The sequence below is a fragment of the Arachis hypogaea genome, chromosome 3 (assembly GCF_003086295.3).
Source record: "Arachis hypogaea cultivar Tifrunner chromosome 3, arahy.Tifrunner.gnm2.J5K5, whole genome shotgun sequence".
Lineage (NCBI taxonomy): Eukaryota > Viridiplantae > Streptophyta > Magnoliopsida > Fabales > Fabaceae > Arachis > Arachis hypogaea.
In genome coordinates this window covers 51,728,155-51,751,264 of record NC_092038.1, presented here as the reverse complement: position 1 = coordinate 51,751,264, position 23,110 = coordinate 51,728,155, and the positions used below count along the sequence as shown (strand labels likewise).

Genomic DNA, 23,110 nt, shown 5'->3' with positions numbered 1-23,110 from the left:
ATGAAGATCTTCCAATGGAAGTCCATGGAACTTGCAATTCTGTTGCATTAGAGAAACTAATTGAGGCTTAAGCTCAAAGTTGTTTGCTCCAATGGCAGGGATAGAGATGCTTCTCCCATAGAAGTCGGGAGTAGGTGCAGTAAAGTCACCCAGCACCTTCCTTGCATTGTTGGCATTGTTGTTATTTTCGGCTGCCATATCTTCTTCTTTGAAGATTTCTGTTAGGTCCTCTACAGAGAGTTGTGCCTTAGATTCTCTTAGCTTTCGCTTCAAAGTCCTTTCAGGTTCAGGGTCAGCCTCAACAAGAATGCTTTTGTCTTTGCTCCTGCTCATATGAAAGAGAAGAGAACAAGAAAATATGGAATCCTCTATGCCACAGTATAGAGATTCCTTGAGGTGTCAGAGAAATAGAAAAATAAAAGGAAAGGTAGAAGAATTCAAACTTATCAAAAGAGATGGAGTTCGAATTGTTCATTGAGGAATAATGTTAGTCCATAAATAGAAGGATGTGAGAAGAGGGGAAGAAATTTTCGAAAATTAAGTAAAAAAATTTAAAAACATTTTGAAAAAATACTAATTGATTTTCGAAAACTAAGAGTGGAAAAGAAATCAAGTGATTTTTGAAAAAGATTTTGAAATTAGAAATTAAAAAGATATGATTGAAAACTATTTTGAAAAAGATGTGATTTAAGAAGATATGATTGAAAAAGATATAATTTTAAAAAGACATGATTGAGAAGATATGATTTGAAAACCAATTTAAAAAGATTTGATTTTGAAAATTAATGACTTGGCTAACAAGAAAAGATATGATTCAAACATTAAACTTTCTCAACAGAAAAGGCAACATACTTGGAATGTTGAATCAAATCATTGATTGATAGCAAGTATTTTTGAAAAGGGGAAGAAATTGATTTTGAAAAAGATTTGATTGAAAAGATTTGATTTGAAAAAGATTTGATTTTGAAAAATGTTGAAAACTTGAAAAAATTTTTGAATTGAAAACAGAATCTTCCCTCTTGTGCCATCCTGGCGTTAAACGCCCAGAATGGTGCACATTCTGGCATTTAACGCCCAAAGCACTACCCTTTTGGGCGTTAAACGCCCAGCCAGGCACCCTGGCTGGCGTTAAACGCCAGTTTGTCTTTTTCACTGGGCGTTTTGAACGCCCAGCTTTTTCTGTGTAATTCCTTTGCTTTATGTTCTGAATCTTTAATTCTCTGTATTATTGACTTGAAAAGACACAAATTAAAAAATTTTTGGATTTTTTTTATGAGGAATAATCAAAATGCAACTAAAAATCAAATAAACAATGCATGCAGGACACCAAACTTAGAAGTTTGTATACTACTGACACTAACAAGTTGAGAATGCATATGACAAACAACAAAAATACTCAAGACAAGAGAATTAAAGATCAGAGTAAGTAAATCATCAAGAACATTTTGAAGATCACTTAAGACACATGAATGAATTCGAAGAAGAATAGAAACATGCAATTGACACCAAACTTAAAATGAGACACTAGACTCAAACAAGAAATATTTTTGGTTTTTATGATTTTGTAAATTTTTTTTTTTGGATTTTTTCGAAAATTATATGGAAAAGAAAACAAAGAGATTCAAAATTTTTAATAAGAATTCCAGGAATCATTACAATGCTAGTCTAAGACTCCGGTCCAGGAATTAGACACAGCTTCATAGCCAGCCAAGCTTTCAAGGAAAGCTCCGGTCCAAAACACTAGACATGGCCAATGGCCAGCCAAGCCTCAGCAGATCATTGCTCTCAATAGCAAAATTGGTAGAAATCAACAAGTTCTTGTGATGATAAGTTGAAACCTCGGTCCAATAAGATTAGACATGGCTTCACAGCCAGCCAGACTTCAACAGATCATCATGAAACTCTAGAATTCATTCTTAAAAACTCTGAAGAACAAAATAATTTTTTTTTTGTATTTTAAAAATTTTTCGAAAATAAAAGGTAAAAGTACTTAATCTAAGCAACAAGATGAACCGTCAGTTGTCCAAACTCAACAAACCCCGGCAACGGCGCCAAAAACTTGGTGCACGAAATTGTGATCATCAATGGCGCCATCAATATGGTACGCTCAATTGCAATCTCAACTCTTTATCACAACTTCGCACAACTAACCAGCAAGTGTACTGGGTCGTCCAAGTAATAAACCTTACGCGAGTAAGGGTCGATCCCACAGAGATTGTTGGTATGAAGCAAGCTATGGTCACCTTGTAAATCTTAGTCAGGCAGACTCAAATGGTTATGGAGGATAACATAGAATATAAAATAAGGATAGAGATACTTATGCAATTCATTGGTGAGAATTTCAGATAAGCGTATGGTGATGCTGTGTCCCTTCCGTCTCTCTGCTTTCCTACTGTCTTCATCCAATCCTTCTTACTCCTTTCCATGGCAAGCTGTATGTTGGGCATCACCGTTGTCAGTGGCTACAGTCCCATCCTCTCAGTGAAAATGTTCAACGCACCCTATCACGGCACGGCGATTCATCTGTCGGTTCTCAATCAGGTTGGAATAGAATCCATTGATTCTTTTGCGTCTGTCACTAACGCCCAGCCTTCAGGAGTTTGAAGCTCGTCACAGTCATTCAATCATTGAATCCTACTCAGAATACCACAGACAAGGTTTAGACCTTCCGAATTCTCTTGAATGTCGCCATCAATTCTAGCTTATACCACGAAGATTCTGGTTAAGGAATCCAAGAGATAAACATTCAAGCCTTGTTTGTTTGTAGAACGGAAGTGGTTGTCAGACACGCGTTCATAAGTGAGAATGATGATGAGCGTCACATAATCATCACATTCATCATGTTCTTGGGTACGAATGAATATCTTAGAACACGAATAAGATGAACTGAATAGAAGAACAATAGTAATTGCATTAATACTCGAGGTACAGCAAAGCTCCACACCTTAATCTATGGTGTGTAGAAACTCCACCGTTGAAAATACATAAGTGATAGTAGTGATCATTGGCTTCGGCCCCAGAGAGGGAACCAGAAGAACCAAGATCTGATCTAAGAACTAGACGTCCAAAGATGATCAAAAGATCTAAAATGATCCAAAGATGAAAATACAATAGCAAAAGGTCCTACTTATAGAGAACTGGTAGCCTAAGGTTTACAAAGATGAGTAAATGACATAAAAATCCACTTCCGGGCCCACTTGGTGTGTGCTTGGGCTGAGCATTGAAGCATTTTCGTGTAGAGACTCTTCTTGGAGTTAAACGCCAGCTTTTGTGCCAGTTTGGGCGTTTAACTCCCATTCTTGTGCCAGTTCCGGCGTTTAACGCTGGGAATTCTTGAGCTGATTTGGAACGCCGGTTTGGGCCATAAAATCTTGGGCAAAGTATGGACTATTATTTATTGCTGGAAAGCCCAGGATGTCTACTTTCCAACGCCGTTGAGAGCGCGCTAATTGGGCTTCTGTAGCTCCAGAAAATCCACTTCGAGTGCAGGGAGGTCAGAATCCAACAGCATCTGCAGTCCTTTTTAGTCTCTGAATTAGATTTTTGCTCAGGTCCCTCAATTTCAGCCAGAAAATACCTGAAATCACAGAAAAACACACAAACTCATAGTAAAGTCCAGAAAAGTGAATTTTAACTAAAAACTAATAAAAATATACTAAAAACTAACTAAAACATACTAAAAACATACTAAAAACAATGCCAAAAAGCGTATAAATTATCCGCTCATCAGTAGTCCACTACAATGAACGAGTAAACTCCCAACTTCAGAAAGAAGAGCTCGACTTGTTACCCGAAATCCAAGAAAGAGCTCGGATCAGGGAAGAAGCTCTAAAACACCGAATGGCTTCCAAATATAATCAAAAGGTAGTGCCGAGAAGCTTTGCAGAGAACGATCTCATCCTAATCCGGAATGACATTGGAACAACTCGACCCGGAGAAGGGAAGCTGGCAGCAAACTGGAAAGGACCCTATCGAGTCATAGAAGTACTTGGGAAGGGATACTACAGACTGTCCGAGCTTGATGGACGAGAGCTTCCCCGATCATGGCACGCCTGCAACCTACGAAGGTACTATAGTTAGAAAAGGTAAAAGGTCTCACTAAATGGATGCACTCTTTTTCCTGAAAAGGTTTTTTAATGAGGTACCAGGTCGAGACCTAGACCAGAAAAATCCCACATGTATATATTCGCATTTTCCTTTAAATAAAATATATTTCAGATATTCTACAAGAGTCGAAGACGCATTAATCTGAAGTATTCATCGTCCGATTATAAAGCAACAGGTCGGCAGAAAGTGAAAAAAAAAATTCACTGCCCGACCACGATAAAAATAATCGTCCGATAAAGGTGAAAACGCGATTCACCCAAAGGACGATCTAAAGATACCAACCATTTTCTACAAATCGGCAAAGATGAACACAGAATAATGTAAGAAGTTATCGAAAGCAATCCAAAAAAAGAACCTGACGAGGTCTTACGGATAGCTAAAATAATAACTTAAAGACTGGCCGACGTGCGGAAGTCGGACCAAGTCAACCCAAGTTATAAGTAAACCCTGGAAAGAGGTCTGGCCAACCCTATTAAAGAGGATTACTTTAACTTAGAAGGGCCCGACATAATAAAGTCTGCCCAAAACGAAAAGTTATACGAGTAGTCCCTGAAAGAGATCTGACAAAGATCCAAGAAAGAGGACTACGAAAAATAACTTAAAGGAGACCGACATAACCAAGTCGGACTCCTACCACTAAAAAGTTATACGAGTAGTCCCTGAAAGAGATCTGACAAAGATCCAAGAAAGAGGACTACGAAAAATAACTTAAAGGAGACCGACATAACCAAGTCGGACTCCTACCACTAAAAAGTTATACGAGTAGTCCCTGAAAGAGATCTGACAAAGATCCAAGAAAGAGGACTACGAAAAATAACTTAAAGGAGACCGACATAACCAAGTCGGACTCCTACCACTAAAAAGTTATACGAGTAGTCCCTGAAAGAGATCTGACAAAGATCCAAGAAAGAGGACTACGAAAAATAACTTAAAGGAGACCGACATAACCAAGTCGGACTCCTACCACTAAAAAGTTATACGAGTAGTCCCTGAAAGAGATCTGACAAAGATCCAAGAAAGAGGACTACGAAAAATAACTTAAAGGAGACCGACATAACCAAGTCGGACTCCTACCACTAAAAAGTTATACGAATAGTCCCTGAAAGAGATCTGACAAAGATCCAAGAAAGAGGACTACGAAAAATAACTTAAAGGAGACCGACATAACCAAGTCGGACTCCTACTACTAAAAAGTTATCAACATAATCCATGAAAGAGACCGAGTAAAGGCCCAGAAAAGGGGATCACAAAAATAACTTTTGAGGGGGACCAACATAAATCGGTCATAAGGTGCTAAAAAAAACAAACAAAAGCGAGGAAACCGAGAAACAAGTCAGACCCCCCACAGGCACGGCCTCAAAAGGATCCAAGCTACAAACGATAAGCACGCAAACAACTTAAAGAGGCCAGACAGCAAAATTTCAACAGATATCATGCATAATACGATAAAGCTTCAAGAGGCCACCACAAAACTAACCTCGGAAGCTACTTTTGTTTTTCAAAAAGAGTTGCAAGGCAGACAACTAGAAACGTCAAAAAAAAAACAAACAAAACAAAGTTAAAAAGCCCACAAACCGGGCTATTTACACAAAATATCCAGAAAAAAGATCAGCTAAAGATCGTGAGCTTTCCCGGCAGCATCAGTATGAGGAAAAGGAGGACGAGTCTGAAGGGGCACGGCATCTACGGTTCTATCATCCTGGTTTAGAATCTGGCAATCCGGATCAGATGCAACGGGAGGAACAGAGGAGGTCGACACCTTAAAAGAAAGCACTAGGGGAGGATCAGCCTCATCATCATCCTGGTCATCAAGGACAATCTTACCATCCCTCACGACATTGTCCAGGCTAATGAGAGTCAAGTCGGCATCAGGAGCAACAACCCGGAACTGTTCCATCAGGTTCTCAGAGGCAGCAGTTATGCTACCCACAAGATGACCTTGAAGCTCACCATAATTAACCCGGGCTGTTTCCAAATCCTCCCGAAGATGCATCAATTCCCTATAAGCCGAGACATAGCTGTCCTTATGTTTCAACGCCATGTCTTTGGCCAGCTTCAAAGAAGCAGCAAGGGCAATAGAGCTGGCCTTCTCACTCTCTAACTCCCTCTCCACCTTCGCTAACTTCACCTCCAACTCCTCCTTCAAACCCTTGATTCGATCAAATTCCGACTTGGCCTCTTCCATAAAGGATTTTGTGGCATGAATCGGAATCCCCTGAATTGTTCGGAATATAGCGGCACCCATATGAGCCATCTTCACACTATTTTTAGTAATAAAATCCAAATTCCGAAGAAGACACACGTCGTCCATGGAAAGCCCACCATAGGGGGCAATTTGCTGGTCAACAAACTCAATGGCATCAAAGTCTGGGGCATCCAAGTTAAAGGGCTCGGATGTTTTTTGCTTTTTCAAAGGTGGGGCACCAGAAGCAGTAGCAGAAGTTTGAGGAGGATCGACCTGATGAAACTGGGGAGTAGGAATTACTTTTCTCGGCCCAAGGGAACTCGGCACAGGAGGCTTCAGGGGGACCTGTGAAGATCCCTCGCCGGCAACCTTGGCTGAGATGTTCAGAGCAGCAGTTGCCTTCTTCGCCCTTTTGAAGGCCTTCATAGAGTCATTATTCTTTGACATCTCTACAAAACACAAAAATAGCCACGACAAAGAGTTACAAAAGAGGAAGAAAAAGGAAATAAGTATAGAAACAAGTCAAACAAATAGACAAGCAAATACCCAAAGCAATCCGAACCAAAGATGGATCACTCAAAAATCTCTTCGTATCCAGATGGGGAGGCTTCCCCCATAAATCTTCAAGAACAACTACAAAGGCCCGCTCAACCTCACTAAGCATTTCCCATATGTAACGTGGCACTCTTACATTCTTTTGCCACTCTAGAGGAAAAGCAGGCTCGTCATTTTCATCAAGAAAAAAGGGGGCGGGCCCCCTCGACTGCTCGAACTTTAAAGAAGTAGTTCTTGAAGTCCTTAAAGGACTCGTCATACATCGGAAACACTTTATGGCCCTGGGTGGACCGGAAAGATACCCAAGAAGCTTTCTTTTTTGAAGAACAGCCAGGCTTGGCAGAAACAAACAAGTAAAGAAAAAGAGTCTGAGAAGGTGTTACATCTAGTTCACAACAAAGAAGTTGGAAAATTTTAATAAAACCCTAGGAATTTGGGTGAAGTTGGGATGGAGCAATATTACACGACCACAACAGGTCGGTTTCAAAAGCAGTAAAAGGAAAAGTAACATTCAATTGGCTGAAAAAGTATTCATAGGCATAGAAGAAAGGACGCTCCCTCTCGATGGAAGTCGGAAAGCAAACCCTCTCATCAGAATCAGGAGCAACAAGCTCGTAATCCCCCTCGCGAGCGTTGTTACCACAAATCCTATGACGCTTCTTCAGCTCTGTGCAAAATTCAGCATCCACAACAGAAACACACAACAAAACAAGGGAGTCCAGCCAATCGGACATCCCCTCGGGAATTCTGGAAGACATCTCTACAATGTTATTGCGAGAAGACATGAGGCGAACTAATCTTACAATTAAGAAAAGAAAATGAGGTTACTACAAACATCTCGGACAAAGGGGAAAACAACTCGGTCAATACTTCTGAGGCAATGAAAAGCAAGAAAAGGAAAACCCCAGGACTTAAACCAAAGCCCTGGGGCATCCTTTGGAGGCAACAACAAAGCAAGGTTTCCAGAAATACCCTACAGATCGCATCCCAGCATTTCTCAAAAAGGATTCAAAACAACAAAGCGCTTTTTCATCAAAGAAAAACACAGCAAATGATTACAAAGCCTACCAAACAAAAACATTCCCAAAGCAACAAAGCATGGGACCATTAAAGATGCAACCTTTTTGAAAAAGATCAGACAGGAAGCAATCTCCAAAAGTAAGAAATAGATACGGATCTTCTACCAGTACCAAAAGCAACCAGAAAGCAACAGTAAAATCCCAGAAAAGCCTCAACAAAAATTCCAAGAAAAAACCACAAGAAGGAAGCACATCACAAGCAGCAAATAAAAGATCGCAAAAAAAGATCCAAACTTTCAGACATGCAAAACCAGAACACTCACCAAAGTTAAAAACGAAGCTACGGAAAAAGCAAGAAAAGCTAGTACCAACCTGGAAAAGAGCAGCAAGCTTCAAAGAGGGAAGACGAAATCTGGAAATACCTTCTCACGAAGAATGTGAACAAAAGTAAATGTCGCAGGAACCAATGCAAAATCCCAAGCGCCAGAGAACACCAAATGACGCCGCAACGAAATAAAAACAGAAAGTACAAAAGCAGAGAGTGGAGAGAATTGAGAAAAGAAGTTACGAAAGAGCAAAAGAAGAGAAACCGTTTTCAGGTTTTCAAAATCCAAAGTAAAAGAGCCTAAGGGAAATGGGGCAATTAATGCTCAAAATTAAAAGCATTAAACCCTCGAACGTTCCCAAAAAAGTGCGCGTCTTTTAGAGTAAACGTTCTACATTCAAAAGCAGATACAAAGGAATCGACAAAATGCTTGAGTTCGGCTTCACCAAAGAAGGACCGAAGTAAAAGACTCGGCCTCGAAAAAAAAAAAAGAAGACCGAGCTCAAGCAGGGGAACTGTTCATACCCTGGGTCGAGTTGTCCGACCTGGGATGTTCTATAGACAAAGCGACCGACCTCTTCAGGTCAGGATAACCCGACCTCTTCTCAAAGAGCTCGGCCAAGACACAGGAAAGCCCAAACAAAGGGCCCAAATAGAGGAACACGTCCCAAATCCAAGGGCATCCCAAGCCCATAGAGATAAAGGCGGTTCCTTTAAAGATGACCTCACCTAAAGATAAGATAAAGATAAGAAAAGATAACTAACTTATCTTATCCACAGGAGGCCACATTTCACCATTATAAATACACTGGAGCACCCAGGTATAACTCATACTCTGATTCTACTTAATACTTGCTTAATACCCTTGCTAACTTAAGCATCGGAGTCCCTTGCAGGTACCCCCCACCCTCCGGGGACGAAGGATCAGCACCACCACCAAGTCCAACAAGTCGGACACACCAGCTCCGGCCGCCGTACACCTGCCGGACACGTCGGCTCCGACCAACACAGAAGATCTCATCCGAGATCGACCTACAGTTTCAGGTAACCCTCGGAACAATATCCCTTATGGCTGGCAAACATTGTGCTAGTAAAAAAGTAGAACAGAAAATGGAGAATGTGTGTGGACTACATCGATCTCAATAAAGCTTTCCCAAGGATCTGTATCCTCTCCCAAGTATCGACGCTCTAGTTAACTCAGCTTCAGGATATCGATACTTGTCTTTTATGGACGCCTACTTGGGATATAACCAAATCTCGATCTATATGCCAGACCAATAAAAGACCTCGTTCATAACCTCAAGGGCTAACTATTGTTACATAGTGATGCCCTTTGGGTTAAAGAATTCCAGAGCCACATATCAACAGTTCATAAACAAAGTGTTTTCACCCCATCTAGGGAAGCTCATGGAGGTCTATGTGGATATGCTTGTTAAGGCTAAAAATGATTCGACACTGTTGTTCAATCTCTTTGAAGTTTTTTCCACAATAAGGAAGAATAAGATGAGGTTAAACCCCTCGAAATGCACCTTTACAGCAGAAGTCGGTAAGTTCTTGGGCTTTATGCTAACACAAAGAGGTATAAAAGTAAAAATCCAGACAAATGCCGAGCCATACTCGACATGAAGAGGCCGACCTGCCTCAAAAAAGTTCAGCAACTAAATGGGAAATTAGCAGCTCTATCTAGATTCCTAGCAGGGTCGGCACTAAAATCACTACCCTTGTACTCAATTTTTTTGAAAGGGAAAGTGTTCATGCCCTGGCTCAAAGTTTAAAGACAGACCCACTAAAGAATGAAAGACCTAACCCAGAAGGGTTGGTCTTCGCACTTACCCAACCTGTTTAAAGAGGTCGGACACCATCGAGAGAGCCCAGCTCTACTTGTCCAAAGCAAGTAACTACCTCCGTGAATCTTTTCACTATCTTTATATTCCCTAAAAGATAAACCTCAACAACCTCTCAAGATAAAAAGGGAACGGTTATCCATCAATTAAGATGGAACTACCTCAACAAAAGAGGTTATCAAATCTACTATAAATGCACTGACACCCCTCAGATATTATTTACGTTCTAATGTACTAAAAACCTGCCTGAAGCCCTTGCTAACTTAAGCATCAGAGTCTCTTGCAAGTACCACCCCCACCACCTCGCGAGGAACTCAGACGGTGCCACCTCGAAACCAAGAACAAGTCGGTCGCTGCCACTAAAGGAGCCTAGACTTCACGTTCAGGCCGAAATCAATATTTCAGGTAACCCTTGAAATATTGGTGCCGTTGCTGGGGACTTGAAATTCACCCCTTAATGATGGCGAATAACCAGTATGAAGATGGCCATAGTGCATCTAAATCTAAACCTGTAGCCCAGCCAAAAAGTCATGCTATTGAACTCCCTCCACCACCACAACACACTCAAGGACTTCCCAGGGAGGGGCCCTCAGGGAATCCCCACCCGAGAAGGATTCATTCGGAAATCCACCATCCTAAAGATGAGGAGACCCCTCACACAACTGAAATACTGGACATAGTCCATGGCCAGTGAGAGCGACTAGAACAGCTTAAACACGAAGTGCGTGGTAATTGAAAGCTGAACGAGAGCTGCTTAGGGAGGTGAAATGACACAGAGAGCTAGAAGAAAAAATCCTGAAGTTGGAGACCGACCTTCGCAACCGAAGTAATTGAGCAGATCGGGAAGAAATCCCTTTGGGAGAAGAAGACCCGTTTGTAAAAGAGATCATGCGAGCTCAGGTATCAAGAAATTTCAAAATGCCCGACATGGATCTCAACGACGGGACAACCGATCCAAGGCACCATCTTAGCAATTTTAAAAGCCAGATGTACCTTGCTGATGCGTCTGATGCCACCCGCTGTAAAGCCTTCCCAATGACCTTGACCAAAGCTGTGATAAAATGGTTTGACAACCTACCTAGCAGGTCGGTGACTTGCTTTGATGACTTGACAAGGAGGTTCCTTACCAGATTCTCCATCCAGAAGGATAAAGTAAAGCATGCATCGGGCTTGTTAGGAATCAAGCAGGAAGTCGGGGAAAAACTTGGGATTATATGGGGAGATTTAATAAAGCATGCCTAGAGAAATAGAACTTGCCCACAGAAGCAATAATAGTGGGATTAGTTAATAGCCTTAAAGAAGGACCATTCTCTCAATCCATATCAAAGCAACACCCGGCTTTCTTGTACGAAGTCCAAGCACGAGAAGAGAAGTATATCAACATGGAAGAAATGCTCCACTACGAGAACCTCTCCCAAAGTCCAGCCTGCCTTACTCGCCTCGGGAAAAAGAGAAAGAGCCAAGAAAAAGGAAGAATACAGGTCGGAGAAAACTCGCAGATACCATAGCTACACTCCTCTACGAGTCTCCCTTGTAGATGTTTACAGGGAGATATGTCATACTAAGAAACTTTCACCGCCTCGTTGATGAGTGGATAATTTATACGCTTTTTGGCATTGTTTTTAGGTAGTTTTTAGTAGGATCTAGCTACTTTTTGGGATGTTTTTATTAGTTTTTATGCAAAATTTACATTTCTGGACTTTACTATGAGTTTGTGTATTTTTCTGTAATTTCAGGTATTTTCTGGCTGAAATTGAGGGACCTGAGCAAAAATCTGATTCAGAGGCTGACAAAGGACTGCAGATGCTGTTGGATTCTGACCTCCCTGCACTCGAAGTGGATTTTCTGGAGCTACAGAACTCAAATGGCGCGCTCTCAATTGCGTTGGAAAGCAGACATCCGGGGCTTTCCAGCAATATATAATAGTCCATACTTTACGCGAGTTTTGATGATGTAAAATGGCGTCAAAACGCCAGCTCTCTGCCTTTTCTGGCATCAAAACGCCAGAACTGGCATAAAAGTTGGAGTTAAACGCCCAAATTGGCACCAAAGTTGGTGTTTATCTCCAAGGAAGACCTCTACACGTGTAAAGCTCAATACTCAACCCAAGCACACACCAAGTGGGCCCGGAAGTGGATTTCTGCATCATTCACTTATTTCTGTAAACCCTAGTAGCTAGTTTTCTTATAAATATGACCTTTTACTATTGTATTTTCATATTGGAATCTTAGAATCGGGGAATCTTTTGATCATATTTTGATCTCTGGATCACAATTTGGGGGCTGGCCATTCGGCCATGCCTAGACCATTATCACTTATGTATTTTCAATGGTGAAGTTTCTACACACCATAGATTAAGGGTGTGGAGCTCTGCTGTACCTCAAGTTTTAATGCAATTACTACTATTTTCTATTCAATTCAAGTTTATTCTTGTTCTAAGATATTCACTCGCACTTCAACCTGATGAATGTGAGATCCGTGACACTCATCATCATTCTCACCTATGAACGCGTGATTGACAACCACTTCCGTTCTACTTAAGATTGAGCGTGTATCTCTTAGCCTCCATTCCGAAAGATCGGAGTCTTCGTGGTATAAGCTAGAATTATTGGTGGCCATTCTTGAGATCTGGAAAGTCTAAACCTTGTCTGTGGTATTCCGAGTAGGATCTGGGATGGGATGACTGTGACGAGCTTCAAACTCGCGAGTGTTGGGCGTAGTGACAGACGCAAAAGGATCACGGGATTCTATTCCAACATGATCGAGAACCGACAGATGATTAGCCGTGCGGTGACAGCACACATGGACCATTTTCACTGAGAGGACGGGAGGTAGCCATTGACAACGGTGAAACCCGAACATACAGCTTGTGATAGAAAGGAGTATGAAGGATTGGATGAAGGCAGTAGGAAAGCAGAGATTCAAGAGGGACGAAGCATCTCCATACGCTTATCTGAAATTCCCACCAATGACTTACATAAGTATCTTTATCTTTATTTTATGTTTTATTTATCTTTTAAATTATGAAAACTCCTTAACCCATTTGAATCCGCCTGACTGAGATTTACAAGGTGACCATAGCTTGCTTCAAGCCGACAATCTCCGTGGGATCGACTCTTACTCACGTAAGGTTTATTACTTGGACAACCCAGTGCACTTGCTGGTTAGTTATGCGAAGTTGTGAAAAAGAGTTGAGATTACAATTATGCGTACAAGTTGTTGGCGCCATTGTGTATCACAATTTCGTACACCAAGTTTTTGGCGCCGTTGCCGGGGATTGTTCGAGTTTGGACAACTGACGGTTCATCTTGTTGCTTAGATTAGGTAATTTTTATTTTATTTTCAAAAATTTTTCAAAAATCTTTCAAAAAATTTTTATTCTTTTTCGTTTTTCCACAATAATTTTTGAAAAATCCAAAAAAATAATAAAATCATAAAAACTCAAAAATATTTCATCATTCTTGTTTGAATCTAGGGCCAAATTTTAAGTTTGGTGTCAATTGCATGATTTTAATTGTCTTGCAATTTTCGAAACACATACATTGTGTTCTTGATGATCTTCAAGTCATTCTTGATGAATTGCCTTGTTTGATCTTCATGATTTATTGATTTGCACTGCATGATGTTTCTACATATGCATTCTTGCATTCGTATGGCCCAAACATGAGAAAGTTCTAAGTTTGGTGTCCTCCATGTTTTTTTTCATTAAGAAAACTGCGTTCTTGATGTTCATCTTGATCTTCAAGATTGTTCTTGGTGTTCATCTTGACGTTCATAATGTTCTGGCATATATCTTGTGTTTTGATCCAAGAATTATATGTTTTGACTCATTTTGTTGTTTTTCAAAATTGAAAACATATCTTCTTGAATAAAGGATTTAGCAAAATGAAGATCCAAGAACATAAAGTAGAGGAATTACAGAGAAAAAATTGGGCGTTCAAAACACCCAGCAAAGAAGAAAAACTGGCGTTTAAACGCCAGCCAGGTACCCTGGCTGGCGTTTAAATGCCCAAACCATGCAGCAATTGGGCGTTAAACGCCCAAAACATGCAGCTCTTGGGCGTTTAACTCCAGGATGACACAAGGAGAGGAATTTTGTTTTCAAATCAAATCTTTTTCAAATCTTCATATTTTTTTCAAATCAAATCTTTTTCAAATCTTCATATTTTTTTCAATATCAAATATTTTTCAAATCTAATATTTTCAATCATATTTTTTTCAAAAATCAAATCTTTTTAATTTCCTTTTCAAACCTTTTTCAAAATAAATTTCAATCATATCTTTTTAAACATATCTTTTTCAAATAATATCTTTTTCAAAATCAATTTCAAAATCTTTTTATAACTTTTTATCTTTTTCAACTTTATTTCTTATCTTTTTCAAAACCACAACCAATTTTTCAAAAATTTATTTTAAATTTATTCTTTGTATTTTCGAAAATTCTTCTCCTCCCTCTCTATTTAAACACTAACATTCCTCCTCCATTGTCAATTCGAACTCCATCTCTCTTTGTGTGTTTGAATTCTTCCTTACCTACCTCATCCTTCAATTCTTGTTTTCCTCTGACACCTCAAAGAATCTCTATACTGTGACATAGAGGATTCCATATTTTCTTTGTTTTCTTCTCTTTCATATGAGCAGGAACAAAGATAAAGGCATACTTGTTAAAGCTAATCCTGAACCTAAAAGAACTCTGAAAAGGAAGCTAAGAGCATTGACATTAGGATTTTTGCTAGTAAAGAATTTATAAAAATATTTGTGTTGTAGATATAGCTTCTAAACTAACAGAAATCCCTTCGTGCAAAAGTTTTGGTTATCACAAGTAACAAACCCCTAAATAAATTGATAACCGAAGTATTTAAACCTCGGGTCGTCTTCTCAAGGAATTGCAGGGAGGTATGTTCTTATTATTGGCTATGAAAAAGGTAAAATTGGAGTTTTTGGAATTTGGGCAATGGGCACAGGTATATTTTCAAAGCAATAAAAATAAATAAATAACTGTAAAATAGACTCTTGGCAAGGTATAAGAACTAGAAGTCCTATCCTTATCAATTGTGATGAGAATTGGATTTTAATCCCACTTAGTTAACCTTTACTAAACAAAGGAAGGTCAAGTGGACTAATTAATTTGATACCTAAAGTCCTAGTCTTTCCTTTGGAAAGGCTAGAGTTATTGGAACTCAAATTAATTAGCAACTCCCAATTTCAACCACTGCTTTATTTGACAGCTCAAGGGTCACCAATTACTCAACCAAAGCCAAAAGGGTAATAGAAAAATCCAAATTATTTATATAAATAAAAGACACAAATCATAGATCTAAAAATACCTCAAATTATATTTAAATAAGAAAATCAATCCAAATATGGAACATTGAAAATAAATAAATACCAAGAACATTGAACCTGGGATCGAGATTCACTCCTAAAACTAAGAGAAGTCCTAAATCCTAATTTCTAAAAACTCTACCTAAATCCTAAGAGAGAGGAGAGAACCTCTCTCTCTAAAAGCTACATCTAAAACATGAAAAGTGAATTCTGAAAGCATGCCAATGAATGGATGCATTCCCCCACTTTATAGCCTCTAATCTGTATTCTCTGGGCCAAAAACTGGGTCAGAAACAGCCCAGAAGTCACTTCCAGCGCTTTTTGGTCCGTACAGGTCGCGGCCAAGTGACGCGGAGGCGTCGCCCACGCAGCCGCGTGGGTTGAAGTTCGCAGATGCGACGCGTCTGCGTGAATCACGCATTCGCGTCACCTAGCGTCAGGGCAACTAGGACATATTATATATCAAATCGAAGCCCCGGACGTTAGCTTTCCAATGCAACTAGAACCGCATCGTTTGAACCTTTGTAGCTAAAGTTATAGCTGTTTGAGTGCAAAGAGGTCAGGCTGGACAGCTTAGCAGTTTCTCCAACTTATTGTATTCCTTCCATTTTTGCATTCTTCCTTTCCATCCTCTGAGCCATTCCTGCCCTACGATATCTGAAAACACTTAATACACATATCAAGGCATCTAATGGTAATAAGAGAGGATTAATAATAAGCAAATATAAGATCAAAGAAGCATGTTTTCAATCATAGCACAAAATCAGGAAGGAAAATGTAAAACATGCGAATTGTATGAATAAGTGAGTAAAGAGTTAATAAAAACCACTCAATTGAGCATAAGATAAACCATAAAATAGTGGTTTATCAACCTCCCCACACTTAAACAATAGCATGTCCTCATGCTAAGCTCAAGAGAAACTATAAAGGGATGAAGAGGAATGATAGAATGTATGAGATGCAACCTATGAATGCAACTAAATGCAAAAATATTTCTACCTACTTGGTGAAAAAGTAAATAAATCTTTCAAGAATAAATATGAACTGGATTTCACTAATTCAAATCAAAAAATACAATACAAATAACTTGTAAGAAGAAGATAGCTCATAAAAGCAGGGAACATAGAATTAAGCGCTGAACCCTTACTTGGTAGTGTATATCACTCTAACTCTCAAGTGTCTAGGGTCAATTCTCTCAATTCTCTACTAATCTTGCTTTCTCTAGCTTGCTCTTCATCTAACAATCAACAAAAATTTAATGCACCAATACACAAATCAAGAGGTCATTTAAGGGTTGTAATGGGGTTAGGGTCAAGGTAGGATTGTATTTGGCCAAGTGGACTAAAATTTGAATCCTTAATTAACATAAACTTTCCACCTAACTTAAGACAATCCATTTAATTAAAATGCAAAATCTAACTTCCCATTAACTGTGCTTTCCACATGTTCGTGCATCCTAACATTGAGTTTAGTACATATGCATTAATACCAACAGTTACTTTGGGGCATTTTATCCCCTTTTATTAATTGCTCTTTTTTTCTTTTTTTTTTCTTTTTTTCTCAATGCATATGATTAAAGTATTGAATGTAATAATATGTGCTCAACTATTATTTTGCATATTTTCACTAAAATATACAACACCCAATTATTCAAACCAAATAATTTCAAACCCAACTTCCCCACACTTAAATCATGAGCGCTTTTACTAGTCTAAGCTAACCAAGAATTCAAATTAAAGACATTATTGTTTTCTGCTTAGAGTTAGTAATGAGCTAAAGTAAAGAACAAATGGGTATATTAGGCTCAAATTGGTTTGCAAAGGATAATGAAAGGGTAAGGCCATATGGGTATGTAAGCTTAGTGAAACAAAGGCCTCAATCATATCAATGCATGTTAGACAATGGAAATATAGAATTAAGCAAGACAAAGATCACAATTTTAGAGAGAAAAACACACACCAAAAATAAAATATTGGTTGATAAAATGCAACCAATCAAATAGGCTCAAAATTTCACTGGTTTTGTGTGTTTGGGCTCTAAACTATGTTCCAAAATAATATTTCTTCAAATAAGTTTTTCAAAAAGTTTTATTCAAATTAGTGAAATAATATAAAAATTTCTTGAAAAAGAAAATATTACTTTAACCAAGTGATAAAATATGCACAAAAAAATAAACATGCAATCAAACATGCAAATGCAACAATGAAAAACAAAAATTGGTGTTGAGAAGGGACTAACTAACCCGTGGAGATCGGTATCGACCTCCTCACACTTAAAGATTGCACCGTCCTCGGTGCATGCTGAGATGTGCAGGTGGATGGGGGTTGTTGTTCCTCAGTTGGTGCTCTCTTTGTTCCTTTCCTTGCCAGTGGTTTGGGAGTAGCTCTCTCTGTACCCTTCTTGGTGGCCATCCTGAAAAGGGAAAAATAAAGTAACTTTTAAAGCTAAGGGTTAGAGCAAGGAAGAGAGCGGAAAAGGTGGTAATCACTGCACAGGAAAGAAGAATGACGTTAACACATGGTCATGACTACATGTGAAAAGTCATCAATGGAAATATAGTAAGTGCATGTGAGGACAGTTAAATGCAAGATGTTTATTGGCATGCTAGCAAAGGCATGAGTAGCATAGATCAAGTATTCAATGTCCAAGTTAGATTACCAAGTCTTTCAAACTAACAATCATGTTTGTAATAACAATTATATTTGATTAATAAAATATAAAAAGGATTTTGTAAAAAGCAAGCATTTATAGTAATAGATTAAAAGAAATCTTAAAAATAGTGCACAATACCATACGGGCGTTTTCACAAACACATAGCATGCATGGTGAATAAGCTATTTGAAAGTATTAAATTGAACATGCAAGCAACCCTTTAAAAAGTAATATATAATTGTCAAATAATCCACAAAAATATAGAAAAAAAATGACCCAAATAAAATTCCAACACCTAATGAAAATAATGCAATGAATGAAAGTATGCAATTAAGTAAAAGGAAATGAAAGATAAGAAGAATGAGAAGGGAAAGAAGGGAAGAAGAAGTAAGTAAGAAAGGAGGGAGGAAAAATTAGGATTGGGGAAGAAAAGATAAGATATTTGGCAAATTAGGATAAGCTGTGCGGCGCAAGCGACGCGGACGCGTGGGGCACGCGGTCGCATGACTTGCACTTATACAGATAGACGCGGTCGCGTCGGTCACGTGGTCGCGTGACCCATTTTATGCCACTGGCGTGAGGATAGCCTCGCGCTCGCACAACTTTCTGTTCAAAATCATTAATTGCCAAATATTCGGTGACGCGATCGCGTGGGGCATGCGATCGCGTGAGTGGGCTGCAAAAAGGAATGACGCGGACGCGTGAGCCATGCGTCCGCGTGGATAGAATTGTGCGTTCAGCACCAATTCAGCACCACTCTCGCACAATAATTCGTAGTGCACCCTTTTTACGTCGAAAATTAGGGCATGCGGTTGCGTGGGAGGCCATTATTCCCATATGACGTGGTCGCGTCAGCGACGCGGTCGCGTGGGACGATTTGTGCTATTGGCACGCCTCCAGCCACGCTCTCGCGTGACTCTCTGTTCATGTTTTATTTTCTCCCCTCTCCTTGCGACGCGGACGCGTCGCTAATGCGATCGCGTCGCGTGGAATTTTTTTTTAATATTAGATGCAAATGCAGATGCAATGAATGTTATGCAAAATTTCAGGTTCAATCAAAACTCAAAAATAGACTAAAATTTAAACTGAAAAAAGAACGATCATACCATGGTGGGTTGTCTCCCACCTAGCACTTTTAGTTAAAGTCCTTAAGTTGGACATTCTGGTGAGCTCCTTGTTATGGTGGCGTGTGCTTGTACTGATCCAGGAATCTCCACCAGTGTTTAGAATTTCAGTAGCCTCTGGGGTCCCAAACTAGGCGCAGAAAGCCTTCAAGTAAGTTAAAGTAAGTGACAAGGCCCTAAGAGTGGTGATTGGTAGAATGGATTCCGGGGTCCAAGACCTTGCCTTTGCACCCGTCTTTTGGTTGAGTAATATTGTTCCATCTGGGTGGCAAGCAGTCTGAATTCTCAAGTAAGCGGCCAAACAACTTCCTAGACCCATTCAGTTGAGCTCTATACCAACCTTTACTCTTAAACTTAAAGCATCCAACCATGATGAACCTTGCAGGACAATTCTTATTACTGGCCATCTTCCTCTTACTCTTAATGTCACAAAGAGCTCTAAGTTGACCATCCGTCTCCAGTAGCCCATATTCAAGTGGAATTAGAAAGCTAAGGGATATGAATTTTACCCACTTGAATGTTGTGAAGGATGATGGCAACTTAGGGGGAGGTATCTTTAATGAAATTGTAAGCTCCACTCCCTTGTGCTCTTTTCTGATAACTACCACCTCTTTGCAAGCTTCTTCAATTTTAACCTCTTCCTCTTGGTAGCTCTCTTCCAATTCAATCTCCTCTTCATTGCTTACCAAGGGCATAGGAGGTTATGCTTCTTCTTCTTGAATCTCCATCTCTTGATCAACCTCTTCAAAGTCTTTAGCTATGATATGCCTTGGAGGTTGTACACCCTCCTCAACATCAATTGCAACTGTCTTGGAAGGAGGCTCTATGTCTTGACTTTCCCATGGAGGTTCAGCATCTCCTAAGTCTTCAACCACTTCTTCCTCTGCAACTATTATGGCTTCCTCTACTTGTTCCAATACAAAGCCATGTTCCTCATTGTCCATTGGAGTTTCTAGTATCTCCTTCGTGCTGTGTTCTTCATTAGATTGTCCACATGAAGCCATGGGGGTTCCTTGAGTGTCCGAACATCGGGAAGCTAATTGACTTATCACTTGATTTAATTGGTGAATGGTTGCGTGAAATTTTTCCATTGTTTTGTTGAGAGGATCCCTTGATTCTTGTTCCGCTTGGGTATCATAAGTAGGACCATAAGACTCTTGGATTGATGGATATGGAGATGGCAAATATTGAGGTAGTGGTTCTTGGGAGTAATTGGGTTGGAATTGGGGTGGTTCTATATATGGTTCATATGGCTCATAAGGTGGTTGGTATGGTGGTTGAGGGTTAGGGTCATATGGAAGTGAATGGTGAAAAGGGGCTTGTGAGTATGGTGGTCCAAAGCTATATTGAGGAGGGGGTTCATAGGCGTATGGTGGTGGTTGTTGATAATCAAAAGAGTGCTCACCATAGTCATTATCTTGGTATGCATCACAGAATGGTTGTTGATAGTCCATTGGAGGTGGTTGTTGCCATGAGGGTTGATCAAATCCTTGTGGCTCCTCCCATCTTTGATTGTTCCAACCATGGTACATGTTGTCATTATAATCTCCTCTTCTTGCAACATAATTATAACCAGACTCATAGCCAAAGGGGTGAGAGTTCATAGTAGTGAGAGATAATAAAAACAAAAACTAACGAAAAAGGAAAGTTTTTTTGAAAAATATTTACAATAACCAATAATAAGGCACATGTTTGCAATTCCCCGGCAACGGCGCCATTTTGACGTTAGGATTTTTGCTAGTAAAGAATTTATAAAAATATTTGCGTTGTAGATATAGCTTCTAAACTAACAGAAATCCCTTCGTGCAAAAGTTTTGGTTGTCACAAGTAAAAAACCCCTAAATAAATTGATAACCGAAGTATTTAAACCTCGGATCGTCTTCTCAAGGAATTGCAAGGAGGTATGTTCTTATTATTGGCTATGAAAAAGGTAAAATTGGGGTTATTGGAATTTGGGCAATGGGCACAGGTATATTTTCAAAGCAATAAAAATAAATAAATAACTGTAAAATAGACTCTTGGCAAGGTATAAGAACTAGAAGTCCTATCTTTATCAATTGTGATGAGAATTGGATTTTAATCCCACTTAGTTAACCTTTACTAAACAAAGGAAGGTCAAGTGGACTAATTAATTTGATACTTAAAGTCCTAGTCTTTCCTTTGGAAAGGCTAGAGTTATTGGAACTCAAATTAATTAGCAACTCCCAATTTCAACCACTGCTTTATTTGACAGCTCAAGAGTCACCAATTACTCAACCAAAGCCAAAAGGGTAATAGAAAAATCCAAATTATTTATATAAATAAAAGACACAAATCATAGATCTGAAAATACCTCAAATTATATTTAAATAAGAAAATCAATCCAAATATGGAACATTGAAAATAAATAAATACCAAGAACATTGAACCTGGGATCGAGATTCACTCCTAAAACTAAGAGAAGTCCTAAATCCTAATTTCTAAAAACTCTACCTAAATCCTAAGAGAGAGGAGAGAACCTCTCTCTCTAAAAACTACATCTAAAACATGAAAAGTGAATTCTGAAAGCATGCCAATGAATAGATGCATTCCCCCACTTTATAGCCTCTAATCTGTATTCTCTGGGCCAAAAACAGGGTTAGAAACAGCCCAGAAGTCACTTTCAGCGCTTTTTGGTCCGTACAGGTCGCGGCCAAGTGACGCGGAGGCGTCGCCCACGCGGCCGCGCGGGTTGAAGTTCGCAGATGCGACACGTCTGCGTGAATCACGCGTTCGCGTTGCCTAGACGTTAGCTTTCCAACTCAACTGGAACCGCGTCGTTTGGACCTTTGTAGCTAAAGTTATAGCTGTTTGAGTGCGAAGAGGTCAGGCTGGACAGCTTAGCAGTTTCTCCAACTTATTGTATTCCTTCCATTTTTGCATTCTTCCTTTCCATCCTCTGAGCCATTCCTGCCCTATAATATCTGAAAACACTTAACACACATATCAAGGCATCTAATGGTAATAAGAGAGGATTAATAATAAGAAAATATAAGATCAAAGAAGCATGTTTTCAATCATAGCACAAAATCAGGAAGGAAAATGTAAAACATGCGAATTGTATGAATAAGTGAGTAAAGAGTTGATAAAAACCTCTCAATTGAGCATAAGATAAACCATAAAATAGTGGTTTATCAAGCAGCTAAAGCACAAAACTCTGAAGAGGACCTCACTGAAATTTTCAAAAAGAAAGTAGCAAAAGAAACAATTATGGCCGAACCAAACAATAATGCAAGGAAGATGCTTGGTGATTTTACTATACCAACTTCCAACTTCTATGGAAGAAGCATATGAATCCCTGCCATAGGAGCAAACAATTTTGAGCTAAAGTCTCAACTAGTTTCTCTACTGCAATAGAACTACAAGTTTCATGGACTTCCATCAGAAGACCCTTATCAGTTCTTAACTGAGTTCTTGCAGATTTGTGATACTGTTAAGACCAATGGAGTTGATCCTGAAGTCTACAAGCTTATGTTTTTCCCTTTTGCTGTAAGAGATAGAGCTAGAACATGGTTGTACTCATAACCTAGAGATAGCCTGGACTCTTGGGATAAGCTGGTCATGGTTCTCTTAGCCAAGTTCTTTCCTCCTCAAAAGCTGAGCAAGCTTAGAGTGGATGTTCAGACCTTTAGACAAAAAGATGGTGAGTCCCTCTATGAAGCTTGGGAAAGATACAAGAAACTGACCAAAAAGTGTCCTTCTGACATGCTTTCAGAATGGACCACATTAGATATATTCTATGATGGTCTGTCTGAATTTTACAAGATGTCACTGGACCACTCTGCAGGTGGATCCATTCACCTAAAGAAAATGCCTGCAGAAGCTTAGGAACTTATTGAAATGGTTGCAAATAACTAGTTCATGTATACCTCTGAGAGGAATTCTGTGAGTAATGGGATGCCTCAAAAGAGAGGAGTTCTTGAAACTGATGCTCTTAATGCCATACTGGCTCAGAA

General features: G+C 39.4%; 1 non-coding gene across 1 annotated transcript; it reads right to left on the bottom strand.

The window, feature by feature from the left end:
* Nucleotides 1-22,757: 22,757 nt before the first annotated feature.
* On the bottom strand, nt 22,758-22,865 carry LOC112793935 (small nucleolar RNA R71). Its single transcript, XR_003198621.1, has one exon. It is a non-coding gene; the product is annotated as a small nucleolar RNA R71 (small nucleolar RNA).
* Between the last annotated feature and the right edge of the window lie 245 nt (nt 22,866-23,110).